The following is a 26648-nucleotide window of genomic DNA, read 5'->3' as shown; positions in this document are numbered from 1 at the left end:
TGTATCATAAGATTACAGATTTTGATTCTTAAGGAAGTGTTTCAGACTATCTAGTTCAACCCCCTCATTTCATAGAACATGATTGTGGAACCCAGAAAGAAGGTTAAATCACTTACCAAAGATCACCCAAATAGTAAATGGCAGAGGCAGGATTTGAACAGAGGACCACTGATTCAAAATGTAGTACTCTTTCCACTGTACCATTCAATGTCCCCCTTTGTTTATATTTTATATTTGTTCTTGTGTATGTTACATCTTCTCAATAGAATGCTAAGTTCTCTGAGAGAAGGTAATATTTCATTTTTGTTTTTATTTCCCTTTCAAATAGAATGCTTAATGTTTCTTGAATTGCATTCAGTTGAATAGTTCCATCAGTAGTCTCCACATCAAACACTAGTGGAAATAGCAAGTATCTAATTTTTAATTGGACTTGAACATAAGCTTCAGGAAAACAATATTTCTAAAACTTGTATCTCATATCCTTTGTGAGAGTATCATAAATGGAAAGGGAAGGGATTCCTCTTTTCTAGATAAGGTGTGAATGCTGATCCAGGCTAATAATCATTATTCTCCTTTATTTCCTTCTTCCTTCCTTTATTTTCTTTTTTCTTCCTTTCCTTTTTCTTTCTTTGTTTTATGACAACACGTTTTCTCTGGAAATAAAGACAATTATGTGAGTCAGTTCATAGCTATAATTAGAAAGACTAGTGTGGGACAACATGATGATATGGCTCAGTCACAGAACATATGGTCAACTGTGTGACCCTGAATAACAGATAAAAAGTTGTAATAATGTGAGGCATGATGTTGAACTGCCTCCAAAGGATATGAACCTATGATCCTGTTCAACGGAAACATAAAAGAAGAAATGAAAAGGATAATGCAAACTGATATTTGATATCTGGGCATCATCATTTACCCAAGTCCTTACCCTTTAAAATCTTAGGGCAGTGATGGCGAACCTATGGCATGGGTGCCAAAGATGGCACACAGAGCACTCTCTGTGGGCACATGGGCACCCTTCTCCCCCCAAGTTAATTACCAGAAAGGCAGAAAGACTCGGGCAAGCTACTCCCTTCCCCTTCTCCACCATGCCTGATGACATTTTTTCACATCATCTTCCCCACTGCCCAGTAGTTCAATGGGAGGGCATAGGGGGTAAGGTGGGTGGCTCATAGGCAGCAGATCTTGAGGGGAGCAGAGCACTTCCTAAGGACATTCTTCACTTCACCTGCCCCTCTGCCCAACAGCCCAATGGGAACACTTTCTCCCTCCTGTGTTGGGTAAGAGAGGAGCAGGGTTCACCTGGCACTCAGTGGTGTAGAGGGGCAGAGCACAAGGTCTCTGGGGGAGGCAGGCATGGCACTCAGTCTGGGGGTAGGGTGGGCATGGGTCCAGGCCCTCCATTTCTAAAAGTGTCATTATCACTGTCTTAGGATATATGTCAGATAGAATGTCTTCACCAGGTCCTTATAGATATTTCTTATGGGGTAGGGAGTTTTAAAAGAATGTAGAATTCCTTTGATCACCAAATACTATTCAGTCTGCATTGAAGATGAATTAATTCTAATGTGCTAAGGTATACAAATTCTTTTTAAATCCTAAAACACTATTTGTTGTCATTGTGACTGCTCCTGTTGCTGTTCTTCTTGCTTTTATTAAAAATCTCAGACAACTGTAGCAGGACTGGTTAGAAGGCTAACAGATATAGGAATATCTAAATTCAAGTTCTGTCTCTGACATAAATTAACTTAGGACTATTGTCTGCTTACTTTATCTCTCAGTGTTCCAGAAAAAAATATATTCATCTGAATTTCCACATTGGAAGGCATTTCCTATGGATCATCTTGTTCTTCTGGGATCTATGGAGCCAAAAATGGTTCATTTGGTTGAAACTGCAGAAAAATAAACTTGGTATTAATGTCAGGAGAAAAAACCTTCCTAACAATTAGATCTTACCAAAAGTCGATGGATCAAGTCATGAGAGAATGGGTTCCTCTCTACTATAGATATTTAAGGAAAAGTCTGATGGCCACTTAGTCTAGATGCCATATCAGGTATTATTTGCTGGGTATTGGTTGGACCAAATGGCCACTCATATTCTCTCCAAGTATAAAGTTTGCTGATTCTAGAAATTCTCTACACTAAGGAAATCACAGACCTGGGAGAGAAATAAAATAACAGGCAGTAAAGATTTAGTAAGCATCTACTGTGTGCCAGGCACTGTGATAAGGACTGTGCATAGAAATATGAAAAATAAAGGCAGTCTCTACCTTCAAGAAGTTTAAAATCTAATGAGAGAAGACAATACACAAAAGGAACTTGAAGAAGTCTAAACAAAAGGAGTGCTGCCAGAGAAGTCTATGAAGTCTTAGCAAGGTACCAAGAATTGCTTATCTAAATTGAGAAAGCATTTATTCTGAATTCTTGAAGCTGAGTAAATATGTGTGTGTGTGTGTGTGTGTGTGTGTGTGTGTGTGTGTGTGTGTGTGAAGCCCTTTTATTATCCAATGCTCCTCATTTATGTGGTAGGATAAAAATATTTGCCTTTGCACTTGTGACTGAAAAATCAATGTATGAATGTGGTAAAACATTGGATTTCTCAAAAGTTTCACCCCCTTTCAGAGAATTTTCAGTGACATTGGGAACAAAGTATTGCTGCATCCAAAGTTAATATTATAGAATTAAACTCTATTTTCAAATTTAGTGATATTGTTTTTTTACAAAATAAATCTTCTTGAAAGAGCACTACTGAAATCTCACATGAGGTAGCATGGTAGTGGAAATGGGGCTCTAGACTTTCAATTTAGTATGGAGCTATGATTTTTTTTTAATTGAATGTCTTTGAGTAAGTCTTCTAACCTTTCTGAATCTCACTTTCTTCATTTGTAAAGTGGGAGCAGTGATAGTACCTACCTCATAGAATTATAATAACCATAAAAGAAGATAATATGTGGAAAGGACTCTGTAAACCTTAAAGTACTATAAAATATGAATTATTATTTTTGGATGGTACTTTTAACTTAATTGATATAGGGACCTCCTGGTGAAAAGATAGCTGTGCCAATGTAGATTTGCATTTGTTTTGGAACTTACTGCCTAAAAGAGTTTCCTGGGAGCCAGTTGGACATTAACTAACTTGTCCAGGGCCACATAGCCAGTGTATGTTTATTCAAAGATAGCTTTCTATCCTCACAATAACTATGCTTCTTAGAACTTATTATTACTCTTATTATTTACTCAACTACTAAATTTTATTCTGGAACAATTACATCATGGTGGCCAGAGAGTTTGTCTTTTTTTTTTTAATGGAAGATATGTACCTCCTTCCAGAAATCTTTTGTTCATACTGTAACTGTAATTAAATTGATAGAAAATCTCATTTTAATGAGCAGTTTCTCAAAAGAAAATATCAGAAACGTTTTGAATCCATCATTGAGTCATATTTATTATTAATTAACTTCATGCATGAGACCTTTTGCCAGAGTGCTCCTCCCTCTCTCTCTCTGTCTCATCAAGGATTTTATTTTTAAATCCAGAAAGTTCAAATTGAACCAGCTCAGGCAGGTGGCCATTAGCCAGACCGGAAATGGCAGCAACACTTTTTTTGAATGCAAGTTCAAGGATTTAGACATGGGATATTGAGAAATAAGAGAGAGAGACATGGCTGATAAGGACATATCTTGCAGGAGAGACATAGCATGTGAAAACTATGAAGAAATCTAAATTTTAGATGTCATATATTCACCACTGGTCCCAAGAAGGCTAAGATTTGAATCCAACCTCAGACCCTTGGGCAACTATTTTAACCTTTCCCTGCCTCAGCTTCATCATTTATAACCAGAAGGAAGAATTGAACTCTGTTGCCTCTAAGATCCCTTACAATTCTTAATTTATGTTCCAATGATCCTCTCTTGCTCATATTTTATGAAAATATCTAAAGTCTCCTTTTTAACTTCCTAGATAGAGACATGCATTTCCTGTATTTATTCTCTTAAGGTAATAGAATACTCTACACTGATTCTGCCAGGCAATATACTTCCCTAAGGGATAACCCAAGTCTGAGGGATTCTCTCAGTAATGAATAGGGTTTTTGAAACCTTTTTTTTTTCCTGGGGAAAAGCATATGTGTGGGGTGGGTTTGGTGTTGAAACTAGAAGAAGTCAGATGAACTGGAGTCCCAGCTTGATCACTATCTGTATAAGCCACTTAACTTTTTGATGCCTCAACTTTTTCATCTTTAAAATTAGGGGAGAGGGCTAGAATATCTAAAGGAGTCACTTCCAGTTCTTATATTTTGAGGCTCTATGTCAGGAATATGTTTCCCATTTTGAGCTTTCATATACCAACTAGGCGTGAGGGCTTTTACTATTTCCATTCTCAATTTGGGGGGATGAAAGAAAAGAGTACATTAAAATGATTTCCCATTTAAGATACTGGAACAAAATATTTTAAAAGAGAGCTTGAGAAGAAAAACAAGTAGCTACCTCAGTTTGGGGGAAACCAGAGTGATTAGCCTACTTCATGGTAGTCCAGGGATTAATAATGACTGCATCAGAGAATGTCTTATCAATAGGTATAATGAACATCCACGAAATACCCATCAAGACATTGCAAATCTGTGTGTGTGTGGTGTTGGAATGGAAGTATAAGTGGAGTTGGGAGTCTGGAGACATTCTACAGAACTGCTTAAGAGTCATTTCTTTCCCAGCCGTTTAAAAGTAATCAATGAGATTGGCAAGAGCAAGAGTTGTATTAATTTTCCATTTTGTAAATAAACATTTTCCTGCAAGCCCCACTTACTACCCAGAGAGCTGTATCCTTCAAGCACCATTGTCAATGGCATTTGAAGCAGTATCCAGCAGCAGTGGTCTTTAGTATTCTGTGCAGTCAACTGAAAGCCACCCTGCTTTCTCCCCCAGAATAAGACTTTGCATTGCAGAGAGAAACCCAAGACATACTGTAAAGTGTCATTTGAAAAACAAAGCTTGCAGGATCTGAGCATGTATACTCTCTGCTCTGGTTAATAATGTTTTTCCCTGCTTCTCCTTTTCTCCCCACACAGCTGGCAGATGGAACAGTGCCATTAAGACACTGCCACATCATTGGAATTTATGTTTAAATAAATGGCGAATGGAGCCTATCTGGGGCTGCATTTTCTCAAAAAGAACCACTAAATAATTCTTTCTTTCCAAGAGCGTCTGCATAATCAGCTGGAGCTGGGGTTTCTTTCCTTGGGTATGTGGACAGGTCCTTTCCTCACAGCGCAGACACATACTCAATAGGAGGAAGATGAATACATTGTTTTTTGCATTTAACCAAGACCCGCCAAGGAGTGAATTACTGCAAAATTATTCACACCTTCTTGGTTGTTAGAAAGGGACAAAGGGCAAGCATTCTCACAGCACCCAAGTGTGAATTATTAGATAGCAAATTTAAGACACAACTTTATACCACATGACAATTATAAATGTGCCCATATTAAATACTAACTAGGTCCTGGGGCTCTGAAGGACAATGGTTTTCCTTGGGGATTTGTAGTGGCAAATGAGAATGGGCTGTTTCATAGCTCCATTTTTACCCATGGGGTAAGTGAGTGTCCACTGTGAAATGAGAATGACTCTGAAGGCACACTGTGTAAACACCCTTTTTATTCATTATAGTGAATGATGTCACCAGTTAATAGAAAACCTGCTATATGGAAAACTGGTTTTCTATTGATCACAAAGGTTAGACCCCTTCAGTGCTATTTTGATGCAACAGAATAGTTCATTGGATGACTATTTGTAGGTTAAAAAGAAAAAAAAAATCTTGAAATATTAGATTTGCCTAAAGCTATCTTAGATCTATCCTTTGCCAAATCCAATCCAACAAAGGGGGCAGGAGTCTTCGTTTTCCTTTCTTATTAACCTCTTCCTTTCTTCTACTATCTTATCTGCTTTCTTTTGTTCTCACCTCCACTTTGGTTTTTACAGTTCATCCCTATCTCCCCCTTTCCTTGCCTGTCATTTTCTCTCAAAACTGAAAAGACCTGAACCTTGCCATCCTTCCTTTTCTGATTTCTTTTTTGTCTTTCCTACTTGGTGTGTGTATTTAGACTGTTAATGTTCTCACCAACTTCAACGTTCCCATTCACTGTAGTTCTATCTAACTACCTAAGGAAGTGGCTTCATGTTCTACCAAGTCAGCTTTTCTTCTCAAGAGCCAATGATTGACAGCCAGTTCTGCTGAAGGTGCTACCGAGTCAGCAAAACTACTGCATAGATGAATAAACTACTAGAATGGCAAAAGCAGAAGTATGTTGCTAAACAGCACTGGGAAAAGGGGAGACCAAAATGATTTACTGAACCTGAAAGAAGATGTGAACTGCCTGAAAGCTGTATTCCTGAAACTTTGGGCTAACATCTTTCCAGTGCAGATTAAGAAGCTCATATTGGTGTTTGCTGTGTAAATAAATCATCATCATCATCATATAGCACTTATTATGTTCCAGGCACTGTGCTAAGTGCTCTCCAATTTGTTCTCATTTGATCTTCACAGTAGCTCTGTGAGGTAGACACTGTAATTATCCCACTTGACAGATGAGATAATCAGGGCACATTTACCCATGGGGTTAATGTGGTTAAATGACTTGCCCGAGGTCACACAACTAATAAGTATCTGAACTGGGATTTGAACTCATATCTTCCTGATTTGGCACTCCATTCGCTGAACCCCCTGGCTGCCCCATATGTTATATTGACTTTTTCTACACATATTATGACCCATGTCAATTTTGCATAGGAATTTTTTACTTCTCAAAGAAATAATTCATGAATTTTCTCATTTTAATTGTGTAATATCCCTTTCAGTGTCTTAAAGGATCTTCTAGAAAAACAAAAAACCAACAACTAGGAATATTAGCTTCAAAGGAAAGTGGGTCTTTGTGAATACTCTGGTTTGTTCTCATCATAAAACATAATACCAGTAAGCCTCAATTTGTTACTAAGAAGATTCATTTAAACAAGGCTTGAAGTTATACAGAACAGAGCCAAACGTGGTATGAGAAGACTTCTAGAGATGGAGGGCAGAGTCACAATGTTTCCTTATCCTAATCACACAGTTCCAAACAAGGTTATTCTAATGTCTATCTGTTCAGTGTCACCAAAAAATTTTAAGGTGCTTTATTTTGAACAGAGCAGAGATTTAAAAAAAAAAAACATGGGAAATGTGAGAAATGGCTCTCTAAAGTAATAGATGAATCTTGGAAAGAAACGTAGTGTCACTTACCCAAATGGGAATGTTCTAAAATTTTGCATTTGTTTCATTTTTTAAAAGCTTAATGTTGTCTGTTAAAGTCTAATGGGGACATGACTAAAACAGAAATTAATATATTAACATCTATTCATTTCAAGAAAATTTTAACTAGTTATAAGCCAGTTTAACCTTTTCATCCTAAACTTCAATCTCAAAGAATCCTAGAATTCAAAAATAGAAAGGGGTTGCAGAGCTTGTCTGGTCTAAACCATACTTTAAAGAATGAACTATCTTTAAAATATCTATTACAAGTGATCCTCTAGTCACTCATCAAAAACTGATCAGAAAGCATATAGGTAGCATAGTTGATAGAGGGGTAGATCTGTAGGAGGACCAGGGTTCAAATCAGGCCATATACACTTCCTCGATTTGTGACCCTGGGCAAGTCCCTTTAACCTCAGTTGCCTAGCCTTCAGCATTTTTTTGTACTAGAATTGATACTGAGAGAAATTAAGGATTTAAAAGAGAAACACTGATAAGAAGTCTACTAGCTTCAGAGGTATCCTATTCCAATAAAAATTTTAAGTTTTTAAAGTATTCACTAATTTAGAACCCAAGTCTTTCTCTAACTCCCAACAATTGGATTTCTGTTCTACATTCTAGGAGGAAGGAGAATAAATATAACACCCAATGAAATTGGATCAGGTCAAACAAAATAATACCACTTTGATTTATGACTGAATCATTCAGTAGGAACCTAGAGTTTTGTTCTTACATTTCCATTGAGTTCAGAGCAGCACCAAACATTAAGAATTTTGGAAATTACAAGTCCAAGTCAGACTCAGACAAGAAAAATTGTCTCAACTCGGCATGGTTGAAGAGTTAAGACCCTAGATGATAATGTCAGAATTGACAGACTCTTGACAGGCTAGTGCCTATGAAGGTGAAATTCAGTAGAGAAAAATGTAAGGTCTTATACTTGGGTCCAAAAAATAAATGACTTTCGAAAAACCAAGACAGAGGAGATGTTTTTAGGTAATAAAAGGTTTTAGTGAGCTATAAGCTCAGTATGAGTCATCAACAGAATTTGTCATTCCAAAATGCCAATGCAATGTTGGACTGTACTAAGAAAGGTCTAACTTCTAGGAATAGAATGGTTGTATTAGATTGTTTGGAGAAGGAAATGGCAAATCACTCCAGTAACTTTGCTGTATGTCCCTGGGCAAGTCACTTAACACCTTTTGCTTCATTTTCCTTATCTGTAAAATGGGTTGGAGAAGGAAATTACAAACCACCCCAGTATCTTTGCCAAGAAAACCCTAAATGGTTCACAATGTGTCAGACATGACTGAAAAGACTGAATAATGGCAACATTAGATTGTGAACTTCTCGGGCACTAGAACTGTCTTTTACTCTTCTTTTAATGCCCAGCATTGAACACAATGTCAGGCATATAATAATAGTTGCTTAATAAATATTTATTAGCTGACTGGATGGTAGTCCCTTTGTACTCTGCTCTAGTAAGATATGATATAGATATTTGTGTTCTCACCAGGAACTGTAGTTTAATAAGGACATGGATAAGTTCAAGAATATTTAAGAAAGGGCAAAAAGGGTGAAAGGCCCTGATGCTAAATAAAGGGCAGTTGAAGTAATAGGGTTATTAACAATGTGAGTTTCTTATCCCTCCTCTACTATCTCTCCTTGTAGAATTTTATTTCATGGGATCCTATCTATTCTGAATTCTTTGAAATTCATTTTCCCACAATTTAAGGTCCATGAACGGTGATGCTCAGCTTTCCTTTTCCTGCAAACTCTGAGGAGTGGTTATCACTTCTCCTCAAGGTTCTCATCATTTCCAATTCATCAAGCAGTGTTTCCCTATTATTGAGTATCCAGGATAGAATAAAATTCCATTTGTTGGTTCCTCTAACTTTTGAAGGGTGACATATTTTAAACAAGTCAAGATTTTATTCTTTGCTTTTGGAAGAGAAAGAAAGAAAGAAAGAAAGAAAGAAAGAAAGAAAGAAAGAAAGAAAGAAAGAAAGAAAGAAAGAAAGAAAGAAAGAAAGAAAGAAAGAAAGAAAGAAAGAAAGAAAGAAAGAAAGAAAGAAAGAAAGAAAGAAAGAAAGAAAGAAAGAAAGAAAGAAAGAAAGAAAGAAAGAAAGAAAGAAAGAAAGAAAGAAAGAAAGAAAGAAAGAAAGAAAGAAAGAAAGAAAGAAAGAAAGAAAGAAAGAAAGGAGGTAGGAAAGAAAGAAAGAAAGGAGGTAGGGAGGAAGGAAGGAAGGAAGGAAGGAAGGAAGGAAGGAAGGAAGGAAGGAAGGAAGGAAGGAAGGAAGGAAGGAAGGAAGGAAGGAAGGAAGGGAAGGAGAAAGGGAAGGGAAGGGAAGGGAAGGGAAGGGAAGGGAAGGGAAGGGAAGGGAAGGGAAGGGAAGGGAAGGGAAGGGAAGGGAAGGGAAGGGAAGGGAAGGGAAGGGAAGGGAAGGGAAGGGAAGGGAAGGGAAGGGAAGGGAAGGGAAGTAACCTAACCAATGCCTAGATAATTTAAGTTTCCTATCATGCTTCTTATCTATTTTTTTTTTCAGTTCAATGTCTTCTATTTCTCCTCTGCATGGTCTTGCACCCAAATATACCCCCCAAAATAGCATACTTCCCCCCTTTTACTGTTTCTTCATGGGAATATACAAACTTGATCACGCTTCATATTCAGTTTTTTCTCCCTAGGCAAATTCTTTTATGCCACTTTATATGAATAAGCTTTACCCTTTTAAATCATGAGTTTGACCCCCACCATATCTTAGTGACATCAAATTCCCTACTTATTTTAGGATATGCTGTTCTTATTGGCTGTTTTCTTAAACTTTTTGCTTTTGCATATGGATATCTAAATTCACGAGTTATACTTCTCACCCCTTTCATGGATCTTTTTTACTTTTGACTTGTATATTCCTCCATTTGTTATTCTTCTTTCTGATTGTAGGATTCTTCATGATATCTAGATTGGCATTATATCTATATCTATAAAATATAAAATGACAAGCTATATAAAATATTTTTAATATATAGAAATGAATATCTATCTACATACATATATATATATATATATATATATGCAGTGAGAGAGAGAGAGAGAGAGAGATTTGTCAATACCCTTCCTTTTTCTGCCCATTTCATTTTAAAGTGCTTTGAAAGATACCAGGAAAATACAGTCTCATGACCCTTTCTTAATCTCTGATCAGAGGTCTATTATTCTTGTATTTTAAGTGATTGACAAAAATTCCTATTCTTAGCCAACTTTCACTTCCTAAATCAGTTTTCTCTTTTGTATACCTTGCTTGTAGTGGGCAGTAGCAATGAAATACTAATAAAGCCCATGGTGCCTTTCATTTTCTTCCCTAACTCTTTGTACTTTTTGGCAATAAATTCCATGTTTCTTCAGACTTTGCCACATGAATCAACAGAAGTGGATTGTAATAATCTATTTTGACAAGTTTCAGGACATTTTCTTTTATGTCTTGGGTTCATATTCAAAGAAGATGAGAGATTCCTCTAGTAATGTTATCTGATCAGCAAAGGAATGATTTACTATGTCCTGAGCAGAGTTTCCAATAACCACTACTCTTCTCTTTTTCCTCTGGATATTACTATTGATTGTTGTATCTCCATCCATCTACATTGATCTACCTTTCTATTTCTTACCCAGTACCAGATAGTTATATTATTTCTGGTAGTCTCAAGAAGTTACTAGCTTCCTATTCCCCAATTCTAATTTTTAATGAATTATTTTTTTCAGTGAGTTTACATTCCTTTTTTTTCAATTAGTTGACCCCCTTTCATATTTTTCTATATCATCTTGCATTGTTTTTATTTTTCCTGATTTTTCTCAACATCTATCATTTGGTTTTTTAAGCATTATTTTTAGGGGTTTTTTTTCTCTCGTTTGTTTTTTTAAGCCTTTTTAAAGTTGTTCCAAGAGCTCTTTTTTTGGCTTGTGTCCATTTTAATATTTTCCTTTAAAGTTTTAGAAGAGGATACTTTAATTTCTCTGTCTTATGAATTTGAACTCTGATATCCTTTATTCCCAAAGAAACTATGAGTGGCTGGGTTGTTTATCTTTTACTGACATTTTTTTTTCTTTTTGTAATTTTTAGTGTCCTCTATCTTAATTGTCACTTTTATGTATCAACTTCTCCCTGTATTTGGTGCATAGTCTTTAGTTTCTGTTGTTTAAAGATCTATAGGGATCTTTAATCTCTTGGTCCTTTTAATTTCTGTATTACAGGAAACCCAGCAATGCTATCACTTTCAACAGTCTTATCTCTATGGTTTCTACAAAGGCTATAAGTATCTTCTTTCCCCCTTTGTCCTAGAGCAATAATCAGGAACTATGTTCACTCACTTGTATGTCTTCACTACTCCTATAGCCACAGTTTGATATAGTATCTAGACAATGCATATAGACCTAGAAATCATCTCTCAATCAGCCACCCTCCACCACACAGTCAGTTGGTTGAAGGTTCTGAAGCTGAGGTTATGACCTACACAGCTAATCACTTTTGCTATAATTTTAAAATATTTGTGGGAGAATTTGGTGAAGTAATCTTCTGTCCTATTCTCCCATCCTCCCAGAATGCATCTCTAATGACAATACTCTTCTGTTAGTCTGATATTAATGTGTGCTGGCCCATTATTTTAACTTCTATACATAAGTAGAAGGACAGAGGAAAAAATATAATTTAATAAGTATAAGAAACTGCCAAGTACTCCCTCAACTATTGGAGATTGGCACCTTGTCATCTCAGAGAGCTGCCTAGAGCACTATGAGATTAAGAAACTTGCCCAGAATAACACAGCCAACACATGTCAGTGACATGACTCAAACTCATGGGATCATGGCTACCTTTTTTTGGAACCCTTTGAAATTTGTGTTTTTCAGATCTAGAATCCATTTCAGGCTATATATAGCTTTCTTTTTCTCTGTGATGGGAACTCTTAAAATAAATGTCATTTATCTTTTTTTTTTGAGGAATCATTGATTAGAATCAGATTAAAAACTAAAAATAATACTAATAAATATTTAAGTTTACAAAGAACTTTAAATGTTACCTAACTTGATACCACAAACTGGGGTGGGTTGATGTTATTATTACTCCCATTTTATAGATGAGGAAACTGGGGCTGAAAAAGGTTAAATGACTTACCAGGAGCCAATTAGCAAGTAATTAAGACAAGATTTGAACTAAGGATTTCCTGGGTACAGGCCTAACACTCCACTCAATGTGCAACCTACTTGAAATTTTCCTTATCATTTCTTCCACATCTTAAAGAATAAACTTCTACTTAGACAACTTCACAATTTATTATTTGCTCTTTGCTTTTGACAAAGGGGGTCTTTAAGGGTTACAAAATCTTAATTGAGAAGAAATGTCTAAGATCATCTAGTTTCATTAGTCCCTGAAGCCTATTCTTCTCTATATGAGAACCAAAAATAGGAAACTAATTTTTGTTCAAAGATCTCAAATGAGGGGGAAAATATAAACTCCAAGGAGACATCCCATCATTTGAACTTTCCCATTACTTATTTTTAGTATTATATTATTATATCATACCTGGTTTGTAATATTATACCTTGTTAGAGATAACTAGGTGACACAGTACATAGAGTGTTGGACCTAGAGAAATGAAGACTAGTTCAAAAATTGCTTCAAACACTTATTAAGTTTGACTCTGGGCAAGTCATTCAACCTCTGTCTGCCTTCATTTTGTCATCTGAAAAGGGAATGATAATAGTATATACTTTCCAGGAATGCTGTGAAGACTTGAAGTCAGAAATATCTAGCTTCAAATTCTCCCCAGAGATGGACAAGCCACTTTGAAAGATGCATAAATTACTTTGTAATCCTTAAAGTAATATATAAATGTTCATTATAATAATGATGATGATGCATTCTTCTATTTCCTCCTCTCCAATGACACTTTTGTTACTCTCTCCCCTAACCCTCACTCAAAATTCTTTATAACGGTTTCCCTGCCCAGATCCAAGACTTCCTTCCATGAAAGAATTTTCTCAGCATGCAATGCTATACTACCATATCTTTTACTGATTGTTCAAAATCAATGGAATAAATAATATTTATATGATCAGTACTATCCTAATAAGTCTTTGGAATATTGAATTTACCACCCTATTGGCATCTCTGCTTCCACTTGTTTACTCCTCATTCTCATTAACCCTTATATTTAATGTGCTAGATTTCTTGTCATTTCAACCTTCATGGCATTCCTCATATACCAATCTTTCTCTCTGTTATGTAATGGGGAAATTTAGGCCTCTGGGAGAGGGTTATAATATTGTAATGGCTAAAATGTGGCTACAAGATTTCTGTAATATTGAACAATGGCCACCAAGGAATTTACTTATGAAATTCCTAAAATGAACACTCAAGTCAGAATGGAGTTTATGGAGGTTTAATCACAACGGGAGTAGGGAAAAGGAGAGGGAGAGAAGGAGAGAAGAGAAAAGGGAAAAGGGGCTACTCAACCTCTGACCAAGGCAGAGGGAGCTTAGGCCTAAAGGCCCAGGTGGAAAGAATCAGTCCTTAACTCACGTGACCGATCTGAAGGAAAGCTGTCTGCGGGCGTCCTCTCTCTCCAAGCTCCTAACACCAACTCCCCTCTAGCTCTCTCCACAGGAAGTTCCGCGAATTCCAGAGGCTGTTCCCTACCTCACTTCCTGTGTCTCACAAATCCAATGGTTGGCTCTAGCTTGGCTTAGGACAGCCCAGGTGGGCAGTTAATTATTTCTGATTTGTCATTGACTAGCGCATGCCCGTGTAGTGTGGGTGTGCACCATTTTTGGGTGTTAGACCAAGATGGAGACTTTTAAAATTCACAGTTAATAAATTTACCACTCTAGTTCAGGCTCTCATGACTTTGCCAGGATTTTTGTAAAATGCCATGAGTCTTTTCACACTCTAATCTATCCTTCACTAAGCTGCCAAGGTGATTTTTTAAAATGTAAATTGGACCATAACCCTCCTATTCAATAGAATCAAGTGCTTTCTTATTACTACCAGGATCAAATATGAAATCCTCTGATGGGTATTTAACTCATTGAACTCTTCGTAATATGAACACTTCCTATCTTTCCAGCCTTCTTACATTTTACCCCCTTCCTTAAAATCTGCAGTATAGCTACATTGGTCCTCTTGCTTGTTCCTTGAATGCAATATCCCATCTCCCTTCTGTGGGTTCAAGTCTCTTCTGAATTGCCAAAAGTGTAAGTGTTAAATTTAATGGTTTGACTAAATATATGAAAATTATAAATCTTTTTTTCATAAAAGAGGTGGAAAGAGTTAAAGTAAAGAAATACAAAAGGGTAGAGAAGACATTAACCTATCTAAATACTGTTCCAGTGCTTGGCTCAGCCAGGATTTGTTAACCTTTGAACAGAATTAAATTCTCTCCAGAAAACAGGAAGGGAAAACCAGTTATCCATTCATCCAATTTCCCTCCAAGAGGAAGGTTAAGACAATGACTGGAGCTGAAGGTGACTCCTGAGGCCAACTTTTCTTTTAGCCAACTTCCTTCTTGAAGTCATCTCTCTTCTTGGAGTCCACTCCCCCAGCCTCAGAAATTCAGGGCCTTTTAAAATGGCTTCTTATATCCTCCCCACTTCACAGGGGGCCAATCACAGTTTCCATATTGTATAGCACTGCCCAGGGGGAATGTTTGTAGGAACTAGTTTGCACTTTCTGGAGGGGTGAATACTCATCAAAAGGGTTCCCAATTTCTTTCTTTCTTTTTTTTTAAACCCTTACCTTCTGTCTTGGAGTCAATACTGTGTATTGGCTCCAAGGCAGAAGAGTGGTAAGGGCTAGGCAATGGGGGTCAAGTGACTTGCCCAGGGTCACACAGCTGGGAAGTGTCTGAGGCCAGATTTGAACCTAGGACCTCCTGTCTCTAGGGCTAGCTCTCAATCCACTGAGCTACCCAGCTGCCCCCAGATTCCCAATTTCTGAGGGAGTGAACTCTTAAAAGAATTCACAAGTTTCTGACTGTCTGAATTAGAAAAATGGGTGGAGCTCTCCAAGAATCTTGCTGGCTTCTCACCTAGCACTAGGTAGGGTATGAATTCACTAAGTGGTTTAAGTGTTCTTCCACCTAGTTCAAGCTTGTGTTGATTCAAAGTTATTGTTAAACAAAGTGTTAATTCCAACTAGGCAAAGAGAATAAAGGATTCCTTTTTCACAAATGTAAACTCAAAGATAACAAAGAATTCCCTTTTACACTTCTATATAACTTTGTACTAGATGTCCCCAAATTCAGAAACATTCCCTTTCTTCATCTTTAGCTCTTAGAGCCCCTGACTATTTTTAAAGACTCAACTCAAATGCTACCTTCTACAGATGTTTCCTGCATTCCCTCCCCATCCCCACATCTTCTAGCAACTTATTCTTTAAGATTATTTCACCTATATTCTATATATAGCATTGGAAGAATTTATTTAGGGCAAATACCACCTTCTTGGAAGCTAGGTGGCAGAGTCAATAGAGAGCTAGGGCTGGAGTAAGAAAGACCTATGTTCAAATCTAGCCTCAGATTCTTACTACCTATGTAACCTTGAGTAAGTCATTAAACACTATTTGCCTCAGTTTCCTCATATGAAAAATGAGCTGATGAAGGGAATGACAAACCACTATAGTGCCTTTGCCAAGGAAACCCCAAAAGGGGTCACAAAGAGTTGGAAATGACTGAATCAAAAGAATAACAAGAAGACTACCTTCACATTCCAATCTTAATGTTCAATTTAGGAGAAAGAGAAATGGTGACAGTAGATATCAAAAGTTTAACAATAAAAAAATTTTATAAAAAGGTTAATACTCTCTTCTCATAAAAGGAAAAAAGTATTTTATAGATATTCTTAAAGTTAAAAAAAAACATAAAAATTTCTGGAACAAACTGGTAATATTCCACAGGGACACAGTAAAAGCTCAGAATAGGTATAAAACACTGCATGTTAATTGTAATCAGTATTGGCTTGCCTCCTTTTGGAGTCTATGAAGAGATTATGATACAGGAGTACCATCAAAAGGTCCTCCCTGAACAATATTCATATATCCTCAACCACCAATATGTAGACAAAGAAATGTGAAACAAATTACTCTCATGTATAGTTCTTTACAAAAACTAAAGTTTGATTCTATAAGATTAGGTTATTGCTATCAGAAAACTAATCCTTGAGGAAATCATACTTATTAAGTGATGAAATTTTTATAAGGAAATGGTAGAAACAGTGTGACATCAGTACATGTTCCAAAAATTCAGCACTTTCGAGATACCTAGAAGACATTCATCAACTAAAATTATACTACAGAAGTTTACTAGCTTTTGCCAGCTAACATTACAAATCCCTATACAATAATTAAAAACTCTTTAGAATTCTCTAAATAAATTATACTGAAACTAGAGCATTATCACAATTAAAACTGTTGCCTTCAACCATCTATGAGGGCAGCTAAATGGCACAGTATGTAAACTGTCAGACTCTGGAGTCAGGAAGGCTCCTATTCTGGAGTTGAAATCCAACTTCAGATACTGACTAACTGCATGACCCTGGGCAAAGCACTTAATCTTGGTTGTTTCAGTTTCTTCATCTGTAAAATGACCTAGAAAAGGAAATGGTAAAACACTCCAGTATCTTTACCCAGAAAACTAAAAATGGGGTCACCAGGAATCAGACATGACTGAAAGAAATGAAAAATAATAATCATCTATACCAATAAAATACATTGACCTATAATAATTTTATAACAATGGTTTTTTAATGTTTAAATTTTTAAAATTACATGTAGAAACAATTTTTGATCATTGTTATTTGACATTTTGCAATTCAGATTTTTCCCTTCCTCCTTTTCCTCTCAAGGCAGTAAAAAGTCTGATATACAATATATCAGTGCTATCATCATATTCATCATTCCAGGAAGGAAGACATATATCACACATCGAATAAAAAATTCCTGAAGGAAATAAAGTGAAAAATGGCATGCTTTGATTTGCAATCAAACTGCAACAATTCCTTCTTTGGCTGTGGATTGCATTTTCCATCATGTGTCTCTTGGTTATTTTAGAATCTTGCATTGCTGACAATAGTTTCATCCTTTACAATCCATCATTGTACCACACTTCTCTTAGTGTAAATGGTGTTTTCCCACTTCTGCTCACTTCATTTTGCATTAGTTCATATAAGTCTTCCAGATTTTTCTGAATTTATCCTGTTTATCATTTCTTATGGTCTCAATAGTATTCTATTACAACCATCTACCACCACTATTTCAGCCATTCCCCAAATGCTGGATACCCCTTCAGTTTCTAGTTCTTTATCACTACAAAAAGAGCTGCTAAAAATATTTTTGTACAAGACATTTCCCCCTATATTTGATCTCTTTGGGATACAGATCCAATAGTGTTATTTTAAGGTTAAAAGGTATACATAAGGTATACATGGCCCTTTGGGCATATTTATAGATTGTTCTTTGCAATGGTCACATTATTTCACAGTTCCACCAACAATGTATATGTCCCAATTTTCCCACATCCCCTCCAATATTTATCATTTCCCTTTTTGGTCACATTAGTCAGTCTAATGAGTACAGAGTACAGGATAGTTGTAGTTCTTAGGGTTGTTGGGTTTTTCCCATTTGGTGCTTTATTATTATATAGAGCTGACCTAGGGTTTTGTTTTTTTTTTTACATTTTAGTTTCCCAACTAAATTAAGCAATTTCAGAAGATCCAAATTGTATCCCTTCCTATCCTCCCCCTACTCAGATGTCAAGCAACTTGATCTGGGTTATACATATATGATCATGTAAAACATTTTCATATTGATCATTGTTTTGAGAGAATACTCATATAAAACCAAAGCTCCCCCAATAAAACACAACTAAACTCATTTTTCCTCAACTTGTCTCATTTGGTTTTTGAGACATTTTATAAACTCTTCCAAAAGCTCCTTTTGAGTTTGTTGCCATTTATTGTTCTTTGCTCTTTTTTGAAGTAGGTGTTTTACTTTTCTATTCCCTGAGTTTGAGCTCAGATCTTCTCTATCCCTATAACAGCTGTAAATAGTTAGGTTCTTTCACCTTTGCTTGCTCATTCTTTTTCTTTTTCTTTCTTTTTTTTTTAGCAGTCAGGTCAATATACTTGATTGTTGGCTTTGAAGTCTCAGGGTTACTATTGTGTTTATGTATGTTATTTCAGGTTTCGGGATTTGTTTTTGCATGAGTGTTTGTTTGATTTTCCTTGGGTCCTATTTAGTTATTACAGTTTTTATAGTACAGAGTGAATTCCTAGTCCACCAGTCAAGCCCCAGTCCTTGATTAATCTCAAATGCACCAACCAGAGCCCATGAGCAATTTTGCCACTAAAACTGCAAGTAGCCAGTCTGCCTCCCACTCTGGCAGCATCCAGGGACTCCACTTTCCTGGAAATTAACACAAATGATGGGCCCCAGGTCCTCAGTAAACATATTCAACCTTGCCCAAGCTCCTTACACTCTTCCTCTCCTACCACTGCAGCCCTGGACAGAGCAGGTATCCAGTCCACTTTCCTTGGGACACCAAAGTCTTTCATTTGTTAGCAATGAGGCTTGAGTTCCTGCTCTTAGGGCCTGGTGCTTGCTGGCTCCTTCAATACCTAGCCAAGCAGGATCTCCAGAACTGAGGCTGCAGGGAACACAGTTGCTTCCAGGGTCCTCCACCTGTTAATTCTTTAGATTCCAATGGTATATTTGGGGATAGTGGATCCCCAGGCTCAGCAAACAAGGTGAGGATGCTAATCCTGCCCTCCAAGGTTGTCTTATGGATTTCCTGTTTGTTCTGTTCCTGCCTCAGGGACTTATTGCAGTGGGACTGAGGTCAAGGAAGTTATAAACCTTCCTCCCTAGTAGTATCTGGCTGTTCAGTTTCTCTCACGCCTCCTATGTAGTTTTGCTACTTTTAGTATTGATTTTTGGAATTGTTTTTGGTTGTTTGGGGAGAGTTTAAGGAGACCAAGAAAGATTCATACCCTACTCTGACATCTTCCAACAAACCACAATTAAATTAAAGTAAAAAAAAAATAGTATACTTTGATCTGCATTCCAATTGCAACAGTTTCTTTTCTGATGGTAGATAGCATTCTTTATCCTAAGTCCTAGAATGGTCCTGGATCATTGAATTGCTGAGAGTATCTATGTTTTTCACATTTGATTATTGTATGATATTGTTGTTTCTGTATACAATGTTTTCTTTCTGCTTACTTCACCCTGCATCAGTTCATTTCAATCTTCCCAGTATTTTCTGAAAACAGCCTGATCATTTTTTATAGCATAGCAATATTCCATCACTATCATATACCACAATTTGTCCAACAGTTTTCTAGATGATGAAAAAGCAATTTCCAATTTTTTGCCATCACAAAAGAGCTTCTAAGAAGAGTTTTATACAAATAGCTCCTCTACCATTTTTTTTAATTGGATAAAAGAGTGTGCACAGTTTTATAGCCCTTTGGGCATAATTCTGCATTGCCCTCTAGAATGGTTTGATCAGTTCACAAATCCATCAACAATGCTTTAGTGTCCCAATATTGCCATATCTCCAGCATTTACCATGTTCCTTTACTGTCATATGGAACAATCTTAAAGGTATGAGGTAGTACTTCAGAGTTGTTTTAATTTGTAGTCCCCTAATCAATAGTTACTTAGAAAATTTTTTAATTTGATGATTGATAGCTTTGATTTCTTCATCTGAAAATTACTTGTTCATATCCTTTGACCATTTGTAAATTTGATTCCATTCTCTGTATATTTGAGAAATGAGACCTTTGTGAGAAACACTTAACTATGAAAAATTTTCCCAGTTTATTTCCCTTCTAATATTAATTGCATTAGTTCTGTTTGCACAAAAAATTTTTAATATAATGTAATGAAAATTATCCATTTTGCTTCTAATGAAGCAAATTTGTTTTGTTTGGTCATCAATTCTTCCCTTATTTATAAGTCTAACAGGTAAACTATTCTGTCTTCCTCTAGTTTATGGTATCACTCTTTATTTTTATATCAAGTATCCATTTTGACTCAGTCTTGGTATTTTATGTGAGATGTTGCTTTATGCTTAGTTTCTGTCATACTGATTTCTAGATTTCCCAGTAGCTTCTGTCAGATAGTGAATTCTTCCTCTAAAAACTTAGATCCTTGGATTTATCTAACACTAGGCTTCAATGGTCACTTACAACTGGACGTTGATTATCTAAACTATTTCATTGATTCACTATTTTTTTCCTTAGACAGTTCCAATCGTTTTGATGATTACCATTTTATAATACAGTTTGAGATTTGGAATGGCTAGGGCTCCTTCCTTTATTATTTTTTTTAATAATTCCCTTGATATTCTTAACCTTTGGTATTTCAAGATGAATTTTGTTATTTTTTCTAGCTCTATGAAGTAATTTTTGGGTAGTTTGATTGGTATTATGCTGAATAGGTAAATTAATTTAGGTAGAATTATCCCTTTTTATTATATTGTTTTTGCCTACATGAGCAATTAATATTTTTTTCCAATTGATTAGACCTGACTTTATTTGTATATAATTACATTCATATAGTTCTTAGGTTTGTTTTGGTAGGTAGATTCCAGGTATATTATATTATCTACAGTTATTTCAAATTGTGTTTCTCTTTTCATCTCTTGCTATTGGACTTTGATGGAGATAAATAGAAATATTGATGACTTATGTGGATTTATTTTATATTCTGCATCTTTGCTAAAGTTATTAATTGTTTTATTAGTTTGTGATTGATTCTCTGAGATTCTCCATCTTATCATCTGCAAAAAGTGATGATTTTATTTGTAATATTGCCTATTTTAATTCTTTTGATTTCATTTTCTTCTCTTATTGCCATAGTTAGCATTTTTATATCGATATTAAATAGTAGTAATGATACTGGGCATCTTTGCTTAACCCTTGATCTTGGGTTAGACTTTGGAAAGGCTTCTATCTTGTCCTTATTTCAGATAATGCTTGCTGATAGTTTTAGATAGATGTTATTTGTCTTTTTGGAAAATGTCTGATTTACTATAATGTTGCCTATTGTTTTATTTTTTTTTAAACCCTTACCTTCCGTCTTGGAGTCAATACTTTGTATTGGCTCCAAGGCAGAAGAGTGGTAAGGGCTAGGCAATGGGAGTTAAGTGACTTGCCCAGGGTCACACAACTGGGAAGTATCTGAGGCCAGATTTGAACCTAGAACCTCCTGTCTCTAGGCCTGACTCTCAATCCACTGGGCTACCCAGCTGCACCCTGGTCTATTGTTTTAAATAAGAATAGGCATTCAATTTTGTCAGAATTTTTCTTCATCTATTGAGTTAATAATATAATTTCTGTTGGTTTTGTTATTGATGTGGTCAATTATGCTGATATTTTTCCTAATATTGAACTATCCTTGCATTTCTGATATAAAACCCGCCTAGTCATGGTGTATGATATTTATGATATACTGTTCTAATTTCCTTTAAAATTTTTGTTTCAATATTCATTAAGGAGATTGATATAGAGTTTTCTTTGTTTTTGCTCTTTCTGACTTAGGTTTTAGCAACATATTTGTGTCATAATAGGAATCTGGAAGAATTCCTTCTTCACCTAATTTTCCAAATAGGTTACATAGTAGTAAAATTAATTGTTCTTTGAATGTTTAATAGAATTGACTTGTAAATCCATTTTTTAGAACAATCGTCTTAACCAATATCACCATAAACTAATATTTATAATCTCCAAACCAGTAGAATGAAATGTCCTCAAAATACAGAGATCTGAGAGAAGAAATGTAAAATTATATGGGAATAGAATGAACTATATATCATTCATATCTTACCATCTGTTACTTTATTTACTCTACAGATAGGGCAAATGGATATGGGTATCTCTACCCATCAAATTTATAGCTGGAAAAAAGAAAGGTGCATGTTAAAGCTCTCTTACTAGAGCTTTAAATTGCTCCAGCCATTCTGGAAAGTAATTTGGAAATACACCTCAGAGTCTCTAAATTATATTGAACTTTTACCCAAAGAGATCAAAAAAAGAAGAAACAAACCAATATATAAGTAAATAATTATATCAGCTCTTTTGTCATAGCAAATAACCTGAAAATAAGATGGTACCCATTAATTGGGAATGGCTGACAAAATTACACCATATAAAATGTATTAAAATATCACTATGCCATAAGAAATGAGGAAAGGGAGACTTTCAGAGAATCCTGGGAAGATTGTATGAATTGAGATAGGATGAAATGGGCAGAATCAGGATGATTTATACAGAATGATTTAACTATTGTAAAAAGAAACAACTATAAACAACTTATGATTATTACAATGGCCAGCCACAATTCCAAAGGAACTGATTAAAATTCATGCAAATCATTTGGCAGAGAAGTGATGGATTCAAAATGCAAAAAGACAAATATATTATTTTATTTGGTTGCAGGAATTTTTTTGATTGACTAGGCATATTTTTCACAAATATTTTCTTTAAACTGTGAAAGTAGAAGCAGAAGAAAAACAACTGCTCAATCGCATGGGTTGATGGGAAAATGACTGGGGATGTAGACTCTAAGCGATCACTCTAATGCAAATATTAATATTGTGGAAATAGGTCTTAACCAATGCCATATGTAAAACCCAGTGGAATTACTCATTGACTGGGACAGGGAAAGAATATGAATCATGTAACCATGGAAAAATATTCTAAATCAATTAAATAATTTTTTTTTCAATTCTAAAAAAATAAGTTGTCTTTTTCCATTGAAAAAGGTAGGGAGAGAAAAAAATGCTTATTAGTTGAAAAATAACCAAAAATACATACATTGAACCTGCTTGCATCTCTGATGCATATTTTGTACTAAATATTAATTCTATATTAAACTCTTTAGAGTAGGTAACATAGACACTTATAGTGGGAGGAATAATTGCCTTGGAGTGAGAAAGAATTCAATTCAAATCATTCCTTAGACACTAGATTTGTGACCCTTTATATTTGCCTCTCTCTGCCTCAATTTCCTTGTCTGGAAAATGAGAGATGAACCTTGTTCTTTGGTCTCTTCCAGATCTAAATCCTATTATCTCATCTCCTGACATACAATGAACACTATAACTGGGCAGGGAAAGAAATACGTATTTATATAGTACCTATTATGTGCCAGATACTGTGCTAAATATATTTTTACAAATATTATTTTATTTATTCTCATTTATCAAAATCTTTACAAATATTATTCCACGTAACATAAGGTTTTAATAGTAAGAATTTCATAAATATGTGTCAAATCACTGCTGAATTGAACCTAATAATATGGAGAGCTAACTTTCCTGGAAAACAAGTCATAGCTGTGAAAGGTATGTGAGCATTAATGAGCTACATCATCTTTCTAGGTTTTGAATTCCTTGGAAAAGAGTTCTATTTAAGAACAAAGCCGCCCTTTCGTGACTACATCTGTTTCTAGCAACTACTGGGCTTAGGAAGCTCCACTGAAAGATTGAATAAAGGTACTGTCAACAGCCAGCCAGAAAAGTTAGTACACCTTAACAAGGACCATTACTGAAACACCAACCAAGCTTAGCATCTTTCCACCTACATATGCTGCTGAAGAATTTCTGCTACCTTCTTTACCAGGATCCAAAACCCCAAACCTTAGAGATAGCAAAGATAAAACCTCCTTTTCTTCTTATCTTCCCTCTTTCTTTTTTTTGCAAAATTTTCCAGTTCATCTTGTTAACAAAAATTCTATTGTTTGGGGCTCTCTTCTTTTCATTTTCTTTCAGCTTGGTGCCAGGGCTATATATAAAAGACATAGTGACCCATTCTCCAACGAAGATTGTTGGATTCCTAATACCAGTGTGAAAAACTGGTTGAAAAAAACCAACTCATTAAACAGCCCTTCCCTCCTCCCTCTTCCCTAGCCCCTTTAATGCCCCCTTTGCTTCATTTTATAGGAATTCTCTTTTGGTTTGCTGCCAAGGAAGAGGCTTCTTGGTTCAGCATTTGCTTCCTCTGGCTAGAAAGGCCTGTAAACACTCACCCAGTGGTATTTCTCATCTCAAACCCAGACAAGTGCAAATCTCTGTGCGTGATAAAAAGGAACACAATATCCACAAAGGTACCAGGCTCCATCTGGCAAAAACCACTGACCGTGAGAATACGAATAATCTGTTGTTGAACTTAAGGGACCTTGTGTTTTCATCTTTCTTTCTCTGCTTCCTTTTCCAATATGGATCTCTTAAGGGGAATTGGGGAGGGTGAGGAGGAGGGAGAGAAAAGTAAAGGAAAACATCAAAGCTCCAAGGAGAATTTTGCAATGCAGAATGTGGGGAATAATCACTTGGAGTCAGGCAGAGCCAGGGAAGAGCTGATCCTTCCCAGTTCCTCCATCATTAAACAGAAGATTACTTGCCTAGATAGGAGAAGCAAAGGAAAACAGAAAACAAGCTCCTTCCTCCCACCATAAAAAAAAAATAGCTTACATAGCCTGGGAATTATACCACCTGAGGCTCTCAGGTGAAAAGCTAATGAATGAATCAAGTGAAATACATTATTACATCCTCTAACGGTTTGATTTGAGGGCAAATTTTATTAAGTCCCAAATGAGATTACTTCCTGTCCCTGAATAGAAGAGTTCAGCACTCCCACCTCCAGGAAAGGCAAAAAACAAACTGTGGGCAGCTATTTGGTAGACACTGACCACCTACTATCTATTTCTGAACACAGTTTAAATGGTTTGTAATATACTTGGGTGGCAAATTTTTCATAACTGGCACAAAGTAAGCATTTAATAAATTCTTCTCAACTGTTAATGGAGTTTCAATCTTTTTGATCCCATTTACCATCCCTGTAATAATACCCAGATTTGCCTACAAAGAAGAAGTTGGTTGGGGGGATCCCTTGAAAGAGAAAAAAAATTGTCCTCACTTCCTTGGGTGCAGCAGTGAATCTATGCCATTACAGGCTGTTTCCAAAAAGCAATGTGGTATCATGGATCTCAGAGGGCTAAGGCTAATAAGTATTTGGAAGATCTGAGTTTGAAGCCTGTCTGTGATACCCTAGATCAGTTGTTTAACTTATCAGTCTCAAATAGTTCTCTAATACTAGACGATATTGATCTTCATTGATAGACAAAGTCCCTAACCAGGATATCTTTAGACTAAAGAATCACAACTTAGTAACAACACAAAAAAACTTGCACATATGTTTATATATGCAAATTTTGTGTGTATATATAGAGAGATTTTTATTAATCAAAATCACTTATAAATGAAGCAATTATTAAATGCTTGCTTTGTGCCAAGTTCTGTGCCAAGTTCAGAGAAGCAAAGATGATCCCTGCCCTCAAGGAGCTAATGTTCTAGTTGTGACTTAGCACCTTAAAAGGAGCTAAGGAGAAAAAAAAAGCCAAGGAGAAGAACTTTGATCCATAAAGTTTCAGGAAAGATGAGTAGGATCTGGAATACATCAGCATAACCTAATCAAAAACAAGACCAAAGCTGATTTGATCAAGGTTCTTTGTTAAAGACTTAAAGTAGTAATGACAAATCTTTTAGAGACTGAGTGCCCAAACCACACCTTCAACCTGCATGTGAGCCACCTTCTTACTCCAGGCAGGGAGGGAAGAAGCACTCCCACTGGACTGCTGGACAGAGAGGCAGATGATGTAAAAAAAATATATTCAGGCATGGTGGAGAGGAAAAAAATATCCTCAGGCACACATGCCACAGTTTCACCAAAAGGGACATAGAGAGTTGAGGAGAAAGGAGGGAGAAAGAGAAAAGGCATGAAAGAGAGGTTGAAAAGCAGTTGATGGCCAGAATAGGGTTTTTTTTTAATCTTCAATAAGAACATTCAATATTTTAGAGTATACCCTACAAGATCACTATTATAGCTATTTTTCTCCAACTTTACAGAGGAGGAAATTGAAGTTCCTAAAAGTAAACTGACTTACCTATGGATCACAAAGTCAGTAATGTTGAAGATAGGATTTGAGCCCAAATCTTCTGGATTCCACATCATTAACTCTTTCAAGTATAATTGGTTGCTTTTTGTTTAATGGGAAAGAACAAATCAATAAATAAATTTTAAGCACCTTTTATGAGCCAAAAAGTATTTTGACTATATGGATATATAGAAATAAGCATCTGCCCAGAGAAAGGAGTCAGATATATAACTAAAAGGAAACCTTTTTCTGGTGATAACTTGGATTACTTTAAGATGGGCACTAAAGATAGGCACAGGTACCTGTGAGTCTGACTGAATAAGAAGGCTTTTGTCATCTATACATTTCATCTCTATTCCTGCTCTACAAGAGAAGTGAAAGAGTTCAAGTTTGGGT

At 35.9% G+C, this 26648-nt stretch overlaps 1 long non-coding RNA gene across 1 annotated transcript; it reads right to left on the bottom strand.

Annotated features, from left to right (window-relative positions):
* Positions 1-97: 97 nt before the first annotated feature.
* On the bottom strand, positions 98-14120 carry LOC103103544 (uncharacterized). The gene is made up of 4 exons (XR_008915950.1): positions 13845-14120; positions 10147-10254; positions 1773-1895; positions 98-653 (listed from the first exon to the last, which is right to left on the bottom strand). It is a non-coding gene; the product is annotated as an uncharacterized LOC103103544 (long non-coding RNA).
* Positions 14121-26648: the final 12528 nt, after the last annotated feature.

This window comes from Monodelphis domestica, chromosome 2 (genome assembly GCF_027887165.1).
Source record: "Monodelphis domestica isolate mMonDom1 chromosome 2, mMonDom1.pri, whole genome shotgun sequence".
Taxonomy (NCBI): Eukaryota; Metazoa; Chordata; class Mammalia; order Didelphimorphia; family Didelphidae; genus Monodelphis; species Monodelphis domestica.
Note: the sequence above shows the minus strand (reverse complement) of the source record. Positions and strands in the feature narration are given on the sequence as shown.